This window comes from Myxocyprinus asiaticus, chromosome 1 (genome assembly GCF_019703515.2).
Source record: "Myxocyprinus asiaticus isolate MX2 ecotype Aquarium Trade chromosome 1, UBuf_Myxa_2, whole genome shotgun sequence".
In the NCBI taxonomy this organism is placed as follows: Eukaryota; Metazoa; Chordata; class Actinopteri; order Cypriniformes; family Catostomidae; genus Myxocyprinus; species Myxocyprinus asiaticus.
Genome location: NC_059344.1, coordinates 35,321,504 through 35,340,441, shown reverse-complemented (window position 1 = coordinate 35,340,441; position 18,938 = coordinate 35,321,504). Strand labels below are relative to the sequence as shown.

Genomic DNA, 18,938 nt, shown 5'->3' with positions numbered 1-18,938 from the left:
TCTGCTCTGTCATCTCTCAGACAATGCAAATGATTCTCAATGGCTGTGGGGTTTCAAGTGGATGAGCAGTCGGCTTCACATATTCATTTAACGCTCATGCAGCTCATACAGACTAAGACTGCAGCATTTCACAGTTTAATACTCACTAGGACATATCACAATTTTAATTTGATTAGTTGGGCATTTCAGTATGAAAGGAGTAACCGAGCACACGCTCAAATAAGCATGTGAGCATTTGAAAGCAGTCGGGTGTCAATAAAATAGTGTGTGGGTAACAAATTAAGTCAGCGCTCAGCCCACCGGTACTGTAGAAACACTGGTATCATTACATCTTTTTTATTTTAGTACTGACTTGGTACCGGTACCTTTGACAACACAAATATATATATGTATAAGGTATGTGTGTGTTTGTATGTATGTATGTATGTGTGTATATATATATATATATATATATATATATATATATATATATATATATATATATATTAGGGATGTAACGGTACATGTATTAGTCCCGAACCGTCACGGTACTGACATCACGGTTCGGTGCATGCAGTCAGACAAAGAATACATCTGAGTCAGTCACAGGCGATCCACACTCCAATCCAGAAGGGGGCGCGCTGTAATGCCATGCTGTTTGCTAACTGCCACAACAGGAAAAACAGCAGAAGAAGAAGAGACCATCTACGCACCAACCCAAAACAAGAATGGCTTCTCCTAATGCACAAGTTTTATTTTTCATTATTCTATATATTTTGTACTTTTATATCACAAGAGATGCTTTTCAGTTTTGTAGCTAATTGTGACCAAATACCTTTTGTTTTTTATCAACCCTACAAAAAAATATGGCCTATGCAAGAGTGCATTCTGTTTACTGCTTAGTGCTTAATACAGTAAAAGGAAGCTGTACTGTATAGGGTGACCATATTCTGGTTTTCCAAAAAGAGGACACCTTTTTTTTATCCGCCAGGGTCAAAAAATTAAAAAATACAGTGAAAAAGACACTCTAGTAGCATAATATATATTAAAAACAAAATTTCCAACATTCTTTTGAATGTCCACGTACTAAAATAAATTATTTGATGCCATGAGTACCTTTATTTACTATTACTATTATTTTGAACTGCCATGGAAAATGAAGTAATGTGATAACAATTTTACCTGGTCGCAAATAGTAGTCCGTTAATTTACCTGATGAACTTTTACCTTTTGCTGACCCTTTATGCTTCGCAGAGCTAATGTGTGCTTCTAAATCACTTGCACCTTTATTAGCAACTGACACATAAGTGCCAGGTTTACATGTCGTACATTCTGCTTCCCACGGACCTCGACCTGGATGAAAGCATGGGAATTTCTTGTGCAAATCTTCTGTAAATTTGCACTTTCGTTTGGGCATTGTTTCCACTCAGCTGTCATTAGCTGCTACTGTCAAGCATCTGTTTGATGCCGAACACCACAGCGCTTCGTGCGTTCGTGGAGAGATTGACAGGCAGGAATTTGGCCAGTAGTTGCTGCAAGCCTCTTATAATCGACTAATTGTTGTGCGAGAAGGCGGGACTTACAAAGAGGGGTTAAAGCAATGCAAATATGCGTGCACACACAATGAAGTATTAGACCAGATGCACATCAGAATGTAACTAAAGCCGAATCCCAGACATTTTCGCAAATTTTGAAATCCTGGCCGGATTAATACATATACATATACATAAATACACTATATTGCCAAAAGTATTTGCTCATCTGCCTTTAGACGCATATGAATTTAAGTGACATCCCATTCTTAATCCACAGGGTTTAATATGACGTCGGCCCACCCTTTGCAGCTATAACAGCTTCAACTCTTCTGGGAAGGCTTTCCACAAGGTTTAGGAGTGTGTTTATGGGAATTTTTGACCATTCTTCCAGAAGCGCATTTGTGAGGTCAGACACTGATGTTGGACGAGAAGGCCTGGCTCGCAGTCTTCGCTCTAATTCATCCCAAAGGTGCTCTATCGGGTTGAGGTCAGGCCTCTGTGCAGGCTAGTCAAGTTCTTCCACACCAAACTCGCTCATCCATGTCTTTATGGACCTTGCTTTGTGCACTGGTGCGCAGTCATGTTGGAACAGGAAGGGCCATCCCCAAACTGTTCCCACAAAGTTGGGAGCCTGGAATTGTCCAAAATCTCTTGGTATGCTGAAGCATTCAGAGTTCCTTTCACTGGAACTAAGGGGCCAAGCCCAGCTCCTGAAAAACAACCCCACACCATAATCCCCCCTCCACCAAACTTCACAGTTGGCACAATGCAGTCAGACAAGTACCGTTCTCCTGGCAACCGCCAAACCCAGACTCGTCCATCAGATTGCCAGATGGAGAAGCGTGATTCGTCACTCCAGAGAACGCATCTCCACTGCTCTAGAGTCCAGTGGCGGCATGCTTTACACCACTGCATCCGACGCTTTGCATTGCACTTGGTGATGTATGGCTAGGATGCAGCTGCTCGGCCATGGAAACCCATTCCATGAAGCTCTCTACGCACTGTTCTTGAGCTAATCTGAAGGCCACATGAACTTTGGAGGTCTGTAGCGATTGATTCTGCAGAAAGTTGGCGACCTCTGCGCACTATGCGCCTCAGCATCCGCTGACCCCGCTCTGTCATTTTACGTGGCCTACCACTTCGTGGCTGAGTTGCTGTCATTCCCAATCGCTTCCACTTTGTTATAATACCACTGACAGTTGACTGTGGAATATTTAGTAGCGAGGAAATTTCACGACTGGACTTGTTGCACAGGTGGCATCCTGTCACAGTACCACGCTGGAATTCACTGAGCTCCTGAGAGCGGCCCATTCTTTCACAAATGTTTGTAGAAGCAGTCTGCATGCCTAGGTGCTTCATTTTATACACCTGTGGCCATGGAAGTGATTGGAACACCTGAATTCAATTATTTGGATGGGTGAGCGAATACTTTTGGCAATATAGTGTATATATATATATATATATATATATATATATATATATATATATATAAGGGGTGTAACAGTACATGTATTCGTCCCGAACCATCATGGTACTGACGTCACGGTTCGATGCATGCAGTCAGACGAAGAATACATCTGACACAGGCGATCCACACTCCAATCCAGAAGGGGGCACGCGCGGTAATGCAACGCTGTTTGGTAACCGCCACAACAAGCAAAAGAGCAGAAGAAGAGACCATCTGTGCACCAACCCAAAACAAGAATGGCTTCTCCTAATGCACAAGTTGTATTTTTCATTATTCTATTTATTTTGTACTTTTATAACACAAGAGATGCTATTCAGTTTTGTAGCAGATTTTTTTTACATTTTGTAGCAGATTTTGTGCATTCTGTTTACTGCTTAGTGCTTAATACACTAAAGGAGGCTGTACTGTACCAACTACCTCAGGGGGGACTAAATGCTGCTAGGTGGAGCAAACTGTAATTTGCACTACTGTCTGTTGAAAAGAAACCTAGCATTTGGGATTTGTTGCATTTTCCTGTTGTACCGAACTCATATCGAATATTAAAATATATACTATTATATTTATTTATACAACAGTTACTTCAGTTCCTTGAATCTGATTGGACGAGAGATGTTCCAAGAGTGCTGGTGTTGCTGCAAGATGTGTGTCTTTGGCTTCGTCCGAAACCTGTAAGATCAAGGCACATCCGAATCCAATATTTGTGTCACATCCTGTCTACTAAGATACCTTCATCTGATCGATTTTTGAAGGCAGCAGGGATGTATCCTTCACTGCCTATGAAATCCCACAATACTGTGCTCGTGGATCCATGGCAGTTGAGCTGAAAAAAAAAAAAAAATGCCTACCGAAGAGGCAGTTAATAGTCAGTTTGTCAATAAATTTAAGTTTTTTTTCCCACATTTGCTGTCTCAGTAGCCTGTCCAAAACCAGTTTCTGGAGGTAACTTCATACGCAAACACTGTCTGTTCAGTCATTGACTGATAGGGCAGCGAGACAACAAGACAGCTACCTTTGGTTTTGGACACAGCCTATATTAATTTATAATTTAATTGAGTTTGTCAGTCAGCGAGTAGTTTCTTTGAAGTCATCGGCATTGTCTCTCATTCCATGATGGCTCGAATTACTACGACACTACAGCTGGGAAATAGAGTTAAACTAACAGCTTCAGCATTAAGGCTTATCACAGCTGAGAGACAACAGACCGAGTAATCACTCAAGGTGCTTACCTACTGGAGTTTCCATGTTGGGAGGAGGTGTAAATATTCAACATGGCGGAGGAGAGAACAAACTGAAATACTCGGGGAGGATACCACACGGAGGCTACTTGTACATAGAGAAAATAGAATGTATTTGACCAAAATTCCATTATTTTCAGCAAGCTTACTAACACTACAGCTGAAGAATAGAGTTAAACACCTACAGCTTTACCCCTCATCTCTACTTGGGAGTTGCGACAGACACAGGTAATTGCACACACTCAATCGCGCGCTCGCTCTCTCTCTCCCAAACACTCACACACATCCTTGTTTCTCCAATAACTTGTAATAAACAGCCCAAGCTGTTGTTACTAGTTCTAAAGTGACGTTTTTGAATTAGTAAATGAGGATTGGGTGCATCTTTTAAACTTGCAACAGCAGATCCTGATCCGTGAAGAAAGTAGTTCCATGCTCAAGTGTGTTTTTTTGTTTGTTTTTTTTTTTGTGACAGTCCTCAGTTTTTCCTAATTTTTTTTAATTTACTTGTTCATTGAACTGTTATAAAAGCAATATCACACTTGCAAACATGCTGTATGTCCCTTTATCAGCTGTGATTACCTACGGCACAAGGCACAACCATGCATATATTATTACCCTTTCAAATAATAAGTACATAAAGAGGACCTCTCCTCATAGGTGAAATACTTGAAGTTCAAGATTGAACCAGACAATATCCTGCATCCCATCAGCCATCCCCTGGGACTATAGCTAATGTGCCAAAGCAGCTCAAGTTCACAAACAAAAAAAAGCATGTACATAGGCCACCTGCTACTCCTTAACAATAGCTGCTGTGGATTTAGCAGGTCATCGAAACGACAAGCTGTAGGCCACTGCAAAATGACTCATCAAGGAACTTCATCAATAATGCAAGATCACTCATCAACACAAACTTTTTATTAAAAAAACAAGTATATAACTTTCACTGCTTTTAATGGGTCAGATATCCCTTTGGGGACAAAAGGAAAGGGTATTTATTTGTCCACTTTTACTTTATTTGTCCACAATTATTTTGTATTTTAAGGTATTGCAATATATAGGCTTTCCTTGTGACTCTGACATTCGTATCAGCTTGTTTTTTATAATGTTCTAATGATTGTAAGTATCATGTTTAGAGTAAAACAGATGTTTATAAATGTTTGTACTTGACGTATGCTTCTAGTGGTCCAGAGTTTGTTATCAACACCATGTAAGTTTGTATTCTTGGCAACATTACCATAGAGATTTATTGGGGTTTGATCCATACCCTATGCAGCAACATTGCATGCTTTTATACAGAAGTGAATATTAGCAGTTGAAGTGAAAATATTTTAATCTGTCTTAATATTTCATATTTTAGATTTATTGTTCTTTTCTAATAAGTTAACACATGTCCTGTGAAATAAAAGAATTAAATCAATCAAACAAAAATATAAATCAATCAAACAATATGATGAAAGAAATGAATTACTTCCAGGTGACTAAACCATAGGAATATGAACTTCTACTACATTTCCCCACCTGCCCCTCTCATGAGCTATTATTTAGTCCTGGAATGCTTAATATCCAAAACTGTTTAGCTTTCCTTCAACATATCTCATTTCTGCCAGGCACCATACACCAGCACAGAGTATGACAAGTAGGCCTTTTCCTGGCCCTATGCTGTCAAACAAAGGTTTTACATGAGCAGAACTGCTATTCTGGGCCTACTGACAGCAGATGTGATCCTAAATTTGAGCGATGTGCTCACTGAGCTTTCCCAGGCAGCTGGGAGAGAGATTAATAGAGCTAATGTTGCCACACCAGATCCAAGTGTGCATCGAAATGTAGCTCAGGCTAAAAAAAAATCTGCTGCAAGATTGAAGACATGAAGTTGACTGTTAAATGGAAATAAGATACATTCAGGGAACGTGAGAAGGGATTTCAGCATGTAATGGTCAGCGCTACTTAGAATAGAACAAATTGAATGTCCTGTTTCTGCCAGACACTGTGATGTTCTACAAGTTATTATCAAGGAATGCCAGCTAGGTCACATTCCCCACTGAAGGCCTCAGTTAATAAAAACTATATTTAATATGTATTTTGGCATTAAATGGCAGCTCCATACATTTTATGATAAACTGCTAAGGGTTGTTTTCTTTTAAATAATTTTATTTATTTTTTTAAGCGCCCATTGCATAATTTGTGTTTTGGAAAAGAAAAGTGTTTAACTTTTGGATATAATTGGTTTATTCTTCTGGAATGTTCTTGGAGCATTTTGTAAATCATCAGATTTTATATTTGTGGTCAAGAAAGAAGTAATACTGTTACTCTGAATGTTTGCTTGAGCTATCAGCTTTGCTGGCGGGTTTAGGCAGGACCCAGCACCTGAGTTTCATGATTGGTTTCTCTCTTATTGAACTGAGAACAGGACACTGCCCTGCCCCTCTGGAAGAAAGCCCTGTGATTGTCCCTGAGCACTAAAGTGTGAAGCATGTAGGTTTAGAATTAATGCAGCACTTACATGGAGTATGGGTGAGTTCAGAATGGCATACTACACTGTAAAATTTGACGTTCAGTTTACTTAAAAAAAAAAAAAAAAGGAAACCGATTGCCTTATTTTTGCAAAGCAAACTTACAAGCTGAAATTGAGTTATATTAATGTTCCTATATAAGTAATGTGAACTTGTTATTCTTAATTAAACTAAATAGTAAATGTCAGGTTAACTTAATTTAAATTTTTGTTAATTTACTATAAATTAATTCGTAACCTTACTAAATATTTATTAGTAAGATTACGCAATTAAGTCAGATAAATTAACATTACTACAATTCGTTCACTTTACATCTGAAATAGCACTAATCTCAACATGAGTTTACTGTATCACTAAGTTATGGACACTTAAAATACTATGTGCAATCGGTTTCCACATTCTCTTTAAGTAAACTGAACATAATTTTACTAGTTCAAATACTATGGAACACACTTAACAAGTCTGAAATTCTCAACTGTTTATTTGTGTAATAAACAGCTAAAACTCTTTTAAGAACAATACAATAATAAAACTATGCCTTTAAAACATCATCTGTTCTTAAGACTTAGACCCCTTGCAGCACTCTGCTGCATGACAACATTATATCTGGACCTAAAACAAGGTACAGAGCATTTGCAGAACAGGCACTGTGCAAATTCCAAAAAAGTAAAAAAAATAAATAAAAAAAAATCCCTTTACAATTTTGAAAAACCTGCATGTGGCTTTGGAAAGATTCTAAAACTGAACTGCAATTACAGCAAAAAATTCCAGAAACAAGTTCAGCTTAAAAGCTGATTTTTAAGGGTTTGGAGTTTGGGTTTGAGATTCTATCCTCCCAAAGACAGAAATACCCACTGAATACAATCAAATGTGTTCCTCATTGTCTTTGGGTAGTCTAAATTTAGAGCATAGATCAAAGCAAAGAGGAGACATACAGCATGTAGCAAATTTGGGACATCACCCATGACAATTCTTCTCTCCAGAATGATTGCCCTCATTGCGTCCATGTTGAGGGCATGTGGACGTTTGGCAGGCATGCCTTCAGGTAAAACTGTGAGCAGTCCAACATCTACTTCACTGAAGTCTGCATCTACATCTGAATCCTATAAAAGAAAGAAAAATAGGAAAAGTGTGAATTTCTTATTCATTGCAACAGTACTGGAAATATTCTAGTGACCAGGGGCTGTTCATTAACAAAAAATTAAAACTTCAGTCTTTTGCGATGCTTGATTCATTTTAATGACCACAGCAGGTGTACAGTGATCAACGCAAACATCAAGCACAAGGAAATGTAATCGAGCTTTAAATCATGAGAGAGATGACAAGATTTATAGTTACAAAACAGAACATATGGTTTCAGAAGACATGGATTAAATCACTCAGCATAAGGGTGAATTATAATTTTTGGGTGAACTATTCCTCTAAAGAGCACCTATTATGGTTTTTAAATGTGCCTAAATTTGTTTTAAAGGTCTCATACAATAGATTTACATGCATCCAAGGTCAAAAAATGCTTTAATTTGCTCATAATTTAAATTGCAGCATTACCTTTTTTTCCCAGTGTCAAAAACGACTCATTCAATGATCCGTTCTAAAGGATTAATTCTAAACTCCTCCTTTCAGAGAGCCTACTCTGCTCTGATTGGTCAGATGTCCCAGTCTGTTGTGATTAGTCTACCGCTTAGTGTAGTGTTTGAGGGCAGGTCAAAGCTGTTCGCGAGCAGCCAATGAAGACCAGAGGTGTTTTTTTGTTACCAAATTACTTAGGTCAGTACAGGAAGTAAGTCTGGAATTACTAATGGCTCGTTTCAGGTGTTCAGAATCGGTTCTTTCTTTTGGGAGTCAATAAATCCATTTGTTGTGCACTTTGATTTTTGAAGCTTTGCAGACTTTTTTTACATTCACAAACAGCTATATAACACACTACATGAAAGGTAATATTTGAAAACCCATAATAGGTGCTCTTTAAATTTTGTTTTCTATTTTACTGTAACATATTGCATGTCTTCAGAAGACTTGGAATATCACAAGTTCAATGGAATACTTTATTGTACTTTTATGTTGTTCTGAATTATTAAGAACATCGAATTTAATTTACAGTATGTTTCATTGCATCAATTTAAGGAATTCAAATCACCAATGTCACAAATCAGAATTTTCACAAGAGACAAATACAGTATCGACTGTAAAAGTAAAAGTATACCCAGAACTTTTTCATAACCTGATCTATAATATCATGGAATAAACCAAATTGACAATTTAAGAAAGCATAAACAGCAATAAAAATACTTACGAAGCTCATCTTGAAAAAGTCCTCTGGGTCATCCCCCAGGAGGACTGGAAGACCCTGAAGTACTGCGGTGCGAACACAAGTTACATCAGATGACTATGAAAAAGTAGAGACAGGTAGACGTGAGGGTAACGATCATAGCCAAATCATGATTTAAAGATGACAGTAATCACATAGGAATACCTTTGAGTCAACATGATGCAAAATTTCATCAAGTGTTCTTCCCTGATTTCCTCAAACGTGCAGAGTGCGTGTCCAACGCTGTGTAGAATTCAGATCTCAGATTTTTCCCAGATATACGATTGAATTCTGCAAAGACCTAAGCAAAAATATGGAGTGGTTATTAACATTCAAATGCACAATTCATAGAAAGAAAAAAAAAAGTAACTCTGGGTTTTGAAGAAGAGGAAAAAATACCTGGCTTTCTGTGAAAAGTGCTGGCCACTTCTCCAAGATCTCACAGACATGAGGTTCAGAGTGGACGATTTCCTTCCTTATCAAGGCAAAAGTTCTGTCCATCTTCTGTCCAATCAGGCTCATGTTTGGGGGCCTCATTTTCATTTCTTCGACAAGTTGTATTCTTGTGCATTCTTGACTTTCTTCATCTTCCCCATTAGGAAACTTTGGCAACAAATTTAATTCAAATCAACTGGGTTTTTTAATGCTGGACTTCATTGCCATCGTTGCACCTCTCTTTCCCTCAACAGCAACATCACTACAGCCACATTTACGCAGTTTTGTTCTATAGTTGGCCATTTTAAATTTCAGGCTGTTTTTCCAGCCAGCTGAGCCTGTTGGGGAGCCCTGTTCAGTCAAACAGGGATGTGCTTTGATGAAAGCTGCTGCAACTTGGGCAAAGTCTTCATTTCTTGGATATGCCTTAAAAGTGTACATGGCCCCGGCAAGTGCTTCCAGTATGTCATGTTTTATGTCTCTTCCAACATTAAGACTTGTACCATCTTTCATAAAAGCAAGGTTTCCCTGACGGAGACTGTACTCAACATTAACAGAGAATTTGCATATTTCAAAATCCTCTGACCATTCACACTGTCGTTCAGCAGACAACTGATCTGATGTATCAGAACCTGAGAGAAGTGTCAGCTTGACTGGAGGAGGGAGATGTGTGTAGAGGAATTATTTTCAGGGTTGCCCTCTCTGGCAAATCATTAATGTCATTGACATTACATAATGCATGATTAAAGTCAGGATCTTCATATTGGACACTGAATGAGTATGTGAGTTGGAGCTTTTCTTGCAGCACATGTTTCAAGGCATCAACATCAGCTGCTTTTTCAGGAATGATTACTTTTAATGTCACTGTCATGCACAATAATGCGAAGTGTCATCGACATGGTGAACTGAAATTACAAAAAGAAAAAAGCAGAAGTCAAGCATAACAGCAATAATACAATGCAATGTCATTTAGCAGCAGATATAATACTTCAATGTGACAAAAAACTGTCCTCGGATATTATAAGCTGCCAAAGGGAAGGGGTAATTTAGTTCAGAAGGCTGAACAACTTGCAGTGAATGCAAACTGCACAACTCATAAAAGCGCAAATGCTCAACGTACCATGCAGTCTGTGGTTTGCAAGCTACCGTAATAATCATAATAAGCACGCATACTATTTTCGCCACAACCAGCTTGACTGGAGTTCACCACACATCGTTGCGTTTTTAATGTGGCGTATCAAATTAAGAGTTACTTTAAAAGAACCAGGCTCAAGATGTCGCGGTCTGTTACATCCATTTGTACTTTATCTGGATTGCGCTTTCTCTAGAGTGAATGCATCCATGTCTATCTGCGCTGCCTTGTTCTAAAAAGTGGCGTGCCCAGCACTCGTGAATATATGCTGAGTGATGCCGAAAACTATTCCGTAACAATCACAAGTATAAAAAAGTTCCTAATTTTAGAGTTGTCAAGGAATTTCAAATTCTGTAAGAAGTCACGTATTGCATAATCATGACCAGTCATCAGTTCAAACTACTCCAGTATTCCCATACTCGTGGCCATCACAAAATATACATATCTAAATGATTTAATATCCAACCAGTCAGCTAATTTTACAAATATGATGCGGGCAAAGACTAGTTTTAACAGAAATGCCTTCAAATTATGTGCAGTGAATAACGTGTTTGTGTAAGTTCTTAACATGAGCTAATACGTTACACAAAACAGCATGAAAACAACAGTGCAAAAAATCTAACAATTATTAAGTGTATCAAACAAAATAAAGCTGAAAATGAGGTTTAAATTAAAAAATATTACCTTGCATTTACCGAAGAAGAATGTCAAATCCTCAATCTATATGCTTCTGCGCTGTGTGGGGGAGGGGAAATTGCCATCCAGTGCGCATGCCTAACAGCACATCTTGAACATTTTGAGTAATTTTACTTAAATTACGTTAGTTATGGGAACTATGTGTTCGAAAATGTCAGCAACAATTAAACATTTCTAGTAAACTCAACGTTTTGGTTAAATTCAAGTAAACATACTAATATTTTTTAAGTAAGGAATACTATTAAATTTTACAGTGTACCATATATAGATATGATAGAAATGGTAAGAGTAGAATGGTATGTGATTCTGAATTTAGCCTATGATTACTGATTGTCTTGCCACATTAACGCTGTATGGTACGGTGTAGCCATATGGCATGAATTAGTTATTTTCTTTCAGAAAATTTTAAAACATAATGCATTGTCGGAAATAAAAGATAATTTAAGTAACCAATAATAGGGGCCTGGGTAGCTCAGCGAGTAAAGATGCTGACTAAAACCCTTGGAGTCATGAGTCCGAATCCAGGACGTGCTGAATGACTCCAGCCAGGTGTCCCAAGCAACCAAATTGTCCCAGTTGCTAGGGAGGGTAGAGTCACATGGGGTAAACCTCCTTGTGGTCGCTATAATGTGGTCTCGCTCGCAGTGGGGCGCGTGGTGAGTTGTGCATGGATGCCACAGAGAATAGCGTGAAGCCTCTACACATGCGTTTAACAAGCCACGTGATAAGATGCGTGGATTGATGGTCTCAGATGCGCAGGCAACTGAGATTCGTCCTCCGCCACCTGGATTGAGGCAAGTCACAAGAACTTAGATCGCATTGGGAATTATGCATTCCAAATTGGGTAGAAAAGGGGAGAAAAATATATATATGCTTTTTTTTTTCTTCTTCACAAATTGCGCTATTAAAATGTTTTTGGTATGTTCCTTCTACATCACAATTTTTTATGGCACTTTTGATAAGTTATTTAGATGTTGTTTACTGATCAATTTTTTCTAACATAGTTTTACAGAAAATTGAGGAAAATATGAAAATTTTCATATGGCAATGCAGTACCACAAGAGAATTGCTCTAATGCATTTTCTTATTGGGAATTTTTATAGATAGTGGCATCTATTATATTATTGTACTTATTAATTTGTTTGGAAATATTTGCCAAAACATAATTGCATTTATGTGTAGCCCTCTCACCAGTGCACTGGCTCAAAATACAAGTATGTCTAGGGGAAATTCAAACTAAAAAAAAACTACGGGTGAGAGGCACATCTAAATTTACCACTGTGCCCACATTACATCGTGTAAACCCCAATCTCAACGAAATTACTCAGATGTCCCCTTTAACCTCCCCCTTTCTCTGCAGAAAGATCACAGGAGATTAAAATACTAAAACACTGTATTTATTCTTTTGACTTTTTTCTTATTTCCCCTTTGAAACTGAAGCAACTAATAACACTGTCAATTGAAATCAACACATATGAAACAAAAGAACTTTAAAAATAAATAAATTCAAATGAGTGATCACATGGAATACAAATTTCACACTAAATATGAAACATTCAGATTCACATTATACTAAAAAAAAAAAAAATACATTCCCAAACAAATAAAAAAAAAAAAAAAAAAAAGAAAATTACCCAGCTGGGATTTACGTCCCTTGTAGGCGTGCAAGGTAAGAGCTCAAATTAATGTGTTAGCGAACAGTTAGGAGTACTCACAAGATCCCACAAGATAGCGATTCCAAAAACAACACAGTACCAGATTTGAAGATGCACCAATGAAATGATCAGCAGATCCAGTCGTCCATGCATCCATCACAAACCATCTCTTCCAAAGATGAATCGGATGACATGTCCAGGCAAATCCTCCATCTTGTAGATAGGCCAGATCAGCACAGGCCACGAAAGCACGTCGGTCTCTCCTAATAAATCGCTCCGCATTCACTCAGTCATCCCTTGAGCTCCGAACACTTCAACCATTTCTTAACACTTTAATGTAAAATAAAACACGGGTATTGTCTCTCTTCCGAATACTTTCCAAAGATGAAACAAAACCAAAAAAACCAAGATAAACTGCGACACACTCTCGGAGCGTTGCACACGCGCGCACACACATTAGGTTCACGCAACTGTTGAATATAAACTATAATTTTTGAGCTCAGCGTCTCGTCGACACTGAGTTCCTCCCATCAACAGTCTTTAAGCTGTTCAATGTTTCTACTTTCAAATCAAAATCCTTTTCTTTTTCTCAGTCTTTAGACACTACATGTGTGTACTCTTTTCTCTTGCACTCCCGAACTCTCTAGAAAAATCTCCTCTTTTTCTCTCGTGACCCTGCCCCTTGAACTCTAGGGGTCAGATTATAAACACTTCATTTCTAAACAATTTAAAGGTATCTCCTAAAATACACCTTCCTATTATTTCTACCACTTCCACATCAATTTTAAACTTTTAAACATAAAATGACAAATATAAAATTACAAACCAAAAATAAACAACAACAAACACCTTTTTTTACCCTTTTAGACAGTGTTACAAAACGCATTGTTGAAATATAATTTTGTATACCCAATTTACATATAATTGTAAAAATTAAAGAAAGCTTTTAAAGCTATGAAAGAACAATGAATAGACTACTAATAGATTTAGTAGGGCTCTACATATGCATAAATAACACAATCATGATTTATTTTCAGACAAAAATTTACACGGCAATGTTTTATGGAGAGGGCAAGAAGAGTGTACAGTTAGTTCTTCCAATTCACAAAAGTGACAATTAGATTGTCATTTTCATTGTCATAAAAGTCTGTGATAAACTGCAATATAAAAGAACGCATGATTAAGATGCAGTTAATTTTACTTTTTAGGAGTTCCAGCAAGTGATGAATACATGAACTATTAAAGAAATATTAATTTGATTCAAGGAGAAGTTGTGGTAAGAAAAACTAGTGTTTGGACCATTTTCCATTGTTGTACAGAGTTGTCATATGGCAACGTTATATAATGCACTCTCTCATACTCACACACATGTACTGTATGTATAATTCTGGACAATTCTGCACAAATGCATGAATGAAGATTTATCACCAAACACCAAATCCCCACAAACATGATCTTGCATTACAAAATAGAAAAAAATATATATATAGATAATAAATAATTAAAAAATCATATTGAGAAATGACAGAGATAATGAAAAAGAGACAATGACGGAAGCTAATGTTGTCAGAGTCCTGCCACTTTACATTTAAATTTACATTTATTCATTTGGCAGATGCTTTTATCCAAAGCAACTTACAAGAGAGGAAAACATAAGCGAATCATCTTAGGAGACAGTGGTATGAAAAGTGCTGTATTACAAAGTATCACTAGCATAATAATAGTATTCAAAATAGAATAAAGTGCAACATTTTTTTTTTTTTTTTTTTTTTAATGACTGGTTAAGTGCTCATGGAAAAGATGTGTTTTTAGTCGTTTTTTGAAGACAGAGAGTGAGTCAGCTTCACGGATGGAGTTGGGAAGGTCGTTCCACCAACGTGGTATGATGAAGCTGAAAGTCCGGGAAAGTGTTTTGGTGCCTCTTTGTGTTGGTACAACAAGGCGACGTTCCTTAGCCGACCGCAGACTTCTAGTGGGGGCGTAGCTCTGCATAAATGATTTTAGATATGCTGGTGCAGACCCAGTAACTGTTCTGTATGCCAGCATCAGAGCCTTGAATTTGATACGTGCATCAACCGGTAGCCAGTGGAGAGAGACAAGGAGTGGTGTAACATGTGCTCTCTTTGGTTCATTAAAGACCAGACGTGCTGCTGCATTCTGGATCATTTGGAGGGGTCTAGTTGCACATGCAGGGAGGCCTGCAATGAGAGCGTTACATTAGTCCAGTCTAGTTATGACAAGTGACTGGACAAGCAGTTGTGTGGCATGTTCAGAGAGGAAGGGTCTTATCTTCCTGATATTGTAGAGTGTAAATCTACATGATCTTGCGATCTTTGAGATGTGGTCTGTGAAATTTAGTCTGTTGTCGATGGTTACCCCTAGATTTCTGACCGATTTGGAAGGCGTTACTGTAGTTGCACCCAGCTGCGCGGTGATATTGTGTTCAACATCAGGGTTGGCTGGAAAGACAAGGAGTTCAGTCTTGGCTGGGTTGAGTTGCAGGTGGTGCTCCTTCATCCAGGCCGAGATGTCCGCCAGGCAGGCAGAAATTCGAGCAGTCACTGTGGTGTCGTTGGGCTGGAAAGACAAGTAGAGTTGTGTGTCATCAGTGTAACAGTGGTAAGAGAAACCATGTGCTTGAATTATGGGTCCCAGTGATGTTGTGTATATAGAGAAGAGAAGTGGCCCAAGCACTGATCCCTGAGGTACCCCAGTAAGTAGCTGATGTGGCTTGGATACCTCACCTCTCCAGGCTACCTTGAAGGACCTACCTGAGAGATAGGAATTAAACCAGTCAAGTACAGTTCCTGTGATGCCCAGCAAGGAGAGGGTAGAGAGTAATATCTGATGGTTGACTGTGTCAAAGGCTGCAGAAAGGTCCAGCAGAATCAGGACTGATAATCTGGATTCAGCTTTCAACCGTCTCAGCGACTCAGTGACAGACAGCAGGGCGGTCTCGGTGGAGTGTCCACTTTTAAAGCCTGCCTGATTGTCAACCAGCAGCTTGTTCTGTGAGAGATAGGCAGAGATTTGATTGAAAACTGCCCTTTCAAGTGGTATGAGAGAGACTGGTCTGTAGTGTTCTATTTGTGTGGGATTAAGTGCGGGTTTCTTAAGCAGTGGGGTTACTCGAGCCTGCTTAAATGTAGTGGGAAAAGTGCCTGTAAATAGAGATGTGTTAATTATGTGTGTGAGTGCAGGTAGGATGGACGGAGAAATGGCCTGGAGAAGGTGGGAAGGAATGGGGTCAAGGGAACAGGTTGTGGGGTGGTTGGAGAGGAGGAGTTTAGAGACCTCAGTGTCAGTCAGAGGAGAGAACATGGAGACAGAAGAGTTGCATACAGGAGACATGTGTTTGACAAGGTGTGGTGCTGAGAATGTATTGCTGATGGCTGCAACCTTATTAGTAAAAAATGTGGCGAAGACATCTGCTGTCAGTGATGTGTCAGGTGGTGGAGGGGAAGGGCAGAGAAGTGTGTTGAATGTTCTAAACAAGCTGCGAGTGTCTGTGGTGCTGTTGATCTTGTTCTGGTAATAGGAGGTTTTTGCAGATTTGACATTATCTGAAAAAGTTGCAAGCAGGGACTGATATTTACCTAGATCTGCTGGATCTTTAGATTTCCGCCATCTCCTCTCAGCTGCCCTGAGGTCAGTCCGATGTTCACGAAGGACGTCAGACAGCCAGGGGCTGGGTGGTGTAGCACGTGCTGGCCTAGTGGAGATAGGACAGATGTTGTCTAGACAGGTTGTTAAAGTAGAGCTTAGTGTGTCTGTGGCAGTGTTTACATTAAGCGTGGTAAATATATTTTGTGTAGGAAGAGATGTAGAGACAGCAGTGGAAAGGCGAGAGGGTGAGAGGGAACGGAGGTTACGGCGAAAGGAAACCAATGGTGGAGTCTGTTTTAATGTAGATGGGAGTGTCATGTCGAATTGAACAAAGTAGTGATCAGAGGCATGTAAAGGAGTAACAAGAATATTTGAGTTGGTACAGATACGTGTAAAGATGAGGTCCAGCTGGTTGCCCGATCTGTGAGTTGCTGTGGTGTGTAGTTTTTCCAAGTCAAATGAGGCCAGGAGAGTATTCAATTCAATGGCCGCTTGTCTTGGTGTATGTTGAAAACACCAAGAACCACAAGTGGCTTACCATCCTCCGGCAAGGAGGACAGCAGGACATCCAACTCCTCAAGAAAGTTTGTCAGCTGACCTGGAGGGCGATAGATGACAACAACATGGATTTTTGTGGGTTTCATTGTAGTAATAGCATGGAATTCAAAACTAGTATTGTTACATAGTGAAGAGTGTGGTGAAAAAGTCCAGTTGTTATGAATGAGCAAACCTGTTCCCCCACACTTACCGGTGCATCGAGGGGCGTGAGAGAAGGAGAAGTTGTTGGAGAGGGTAGCAGGTGTTGCTGTATCCTCTGGACGTATCCATGTTTCTGTCAGTGCCAGTATGCTGAGGGTGGACTGCGTGGCAAAGGCTGGAATGAAGTCAGCTTTGTTCACAGCTGACTGGCAGTTCCAGAGTCCCACTGAGAAAGAGAGCGGAGCAGGTGCTGAAGTGCAAAGTGGCCATAGGTTGTGTGGGTTGCATTTGGTCTTGCATCGATATCGTGTAAACGGTCTGTAACAGATAATAGGGATGTGCCTGAAGGCATGTGTTATGCATGAAGTAGACATGTTAGTATATAGAAGGAAAAGAGATACAATAAGATACTTAAGTGCTATGGAGAGTGGCGCCCTGTCGGTGTCCTTGCTCGGTGGACTCGCACAGGAAGACTCGCTGGTCTTTACACAAGTAGGTCTTCACACGAGGAGGGCTTTACATGAGGGCTACCACTTCCACTGCCGCTTCCGCGTCAGCATTTGAGTCAAATATATACGCGATGATAATGAGCCGTTCAATGAAAAAGGCAGGACACGCCTTAATGCTACTTAGCACAACAAAGCTAGTCACGTGGTCAGCCGAAACTAAGGGTTGCGCGAGGTGACAAGTGCGACTTCCGTGCACTGCAAATAAATTATGCTACACTTTAGCAATAAATAATACCCTAAAACAAGTGAAGGTATAAATAATACCCTAAAACAAGTGAAGCACTGTTTATAAACACTAAAAACCACGATAGTTTTACACACACACTGGCCAATCAACGCTAAATCTAGCAGTGAGTAACTTGGGACAAGTCAAAAACAATATAGCACACACACACACACACACACACACCAACCTTCGTATAAGCGACGCGGGTTCAAGACAGTAAACAAACAGCACAAGTCTAGCAATGAATACCACTCTTCAACAAAGTAAAACAATGAAATAAACACACTTACACGCAACTACAGGCTCCTGTAGTTAGATTGCTTATCCTGAACTTTGGTTCAGTTTTGTTTTCTTCCTTTGTGGCAAGATTCTGATATTCTCATCATTGTTTACATTTTGTTGTCTTGTCTCATGTTTGTGAGTGCATGTGGCTTTGTTTTGTTTGTTATCGCCATGTGCACTTGTGTCTGTTGTAGTTGTGTTATGTTTGATCCTGTATGTCTGCACATTGCTTTGTGCTTTGTGTTTGTTAGCCATGTGACTCCACCCCCTTGTTACCCTCATCACTCTCCCTCATTTAGTCCTTGTTATGTTAATTGTCTTCACCTGTTCCCCTTGTGCCCTACCTGTATATATAGTGCTCCTTTTCCTCTTGTGTTTGTTGGATTGTTTTATTTCTCATGTTGTTCAGTTGGCATTTGTTTGCTCTGTCTCCCAGTCCGGTTTGTAATCTTGTCTTTCAGTTTGTTTGTTTGTTTTATTAGTTTCTCCCCTGTTTGTATTTTTATTTGTGTATTTTCTCATTCCTGACTCATCCTGTGACAAATGTAGCCAAGTGTAGAAATTTCATGTAATTTAACTCTAGTCATAATTTAGAAGTGGCCCCTTTAAGAGCGGAGTTTTGCAACACCTGCTTTCCGGCACTCATGTTTGAAGCTTGAGAAC

General features: G+C 39.2%; 1 long non-coding RNA gene and 1 pseudogene across 2 annotated transcripts; both read right to left on the bottom strand.

Moving 5' to 3' along the window:
- Positions 1-7,190: 7,190 nt before the first annotated feature.
- LOC127444225 (uncharacterized) lies at positions 7,191-13,576 on the bottom strand. 2 transcript variants are annotated; one of them, XR_007897787.1, is made up of 5 exons: positions 11,287-13,576; positions 9,435-10,375; positions 9,201-9,336; positions 9,021-9,113; positions 7,191-7,830 (listed from the first exon to the last, which is right to left on the bottom strand). It is a non-coding gene; the product is annotated as an uncharacterized LOC127444225 (long non-coding RNA). The 2 variants fall into 2 exon arrangements; XR_007897786.1 differs by having other exon boundaries at positions 9,435-13,576.
- Positions 13,577-14,704: 1,128 nt separating this feature from the next.
- LOC127444209 (uncharacterized) lies at positions 14,705-15,739 on the bottom strand (annotated as a pseudogene).
- Between the last annotated feature and the right edge of the window lie 3,199 nt (positions 15,740-18,938).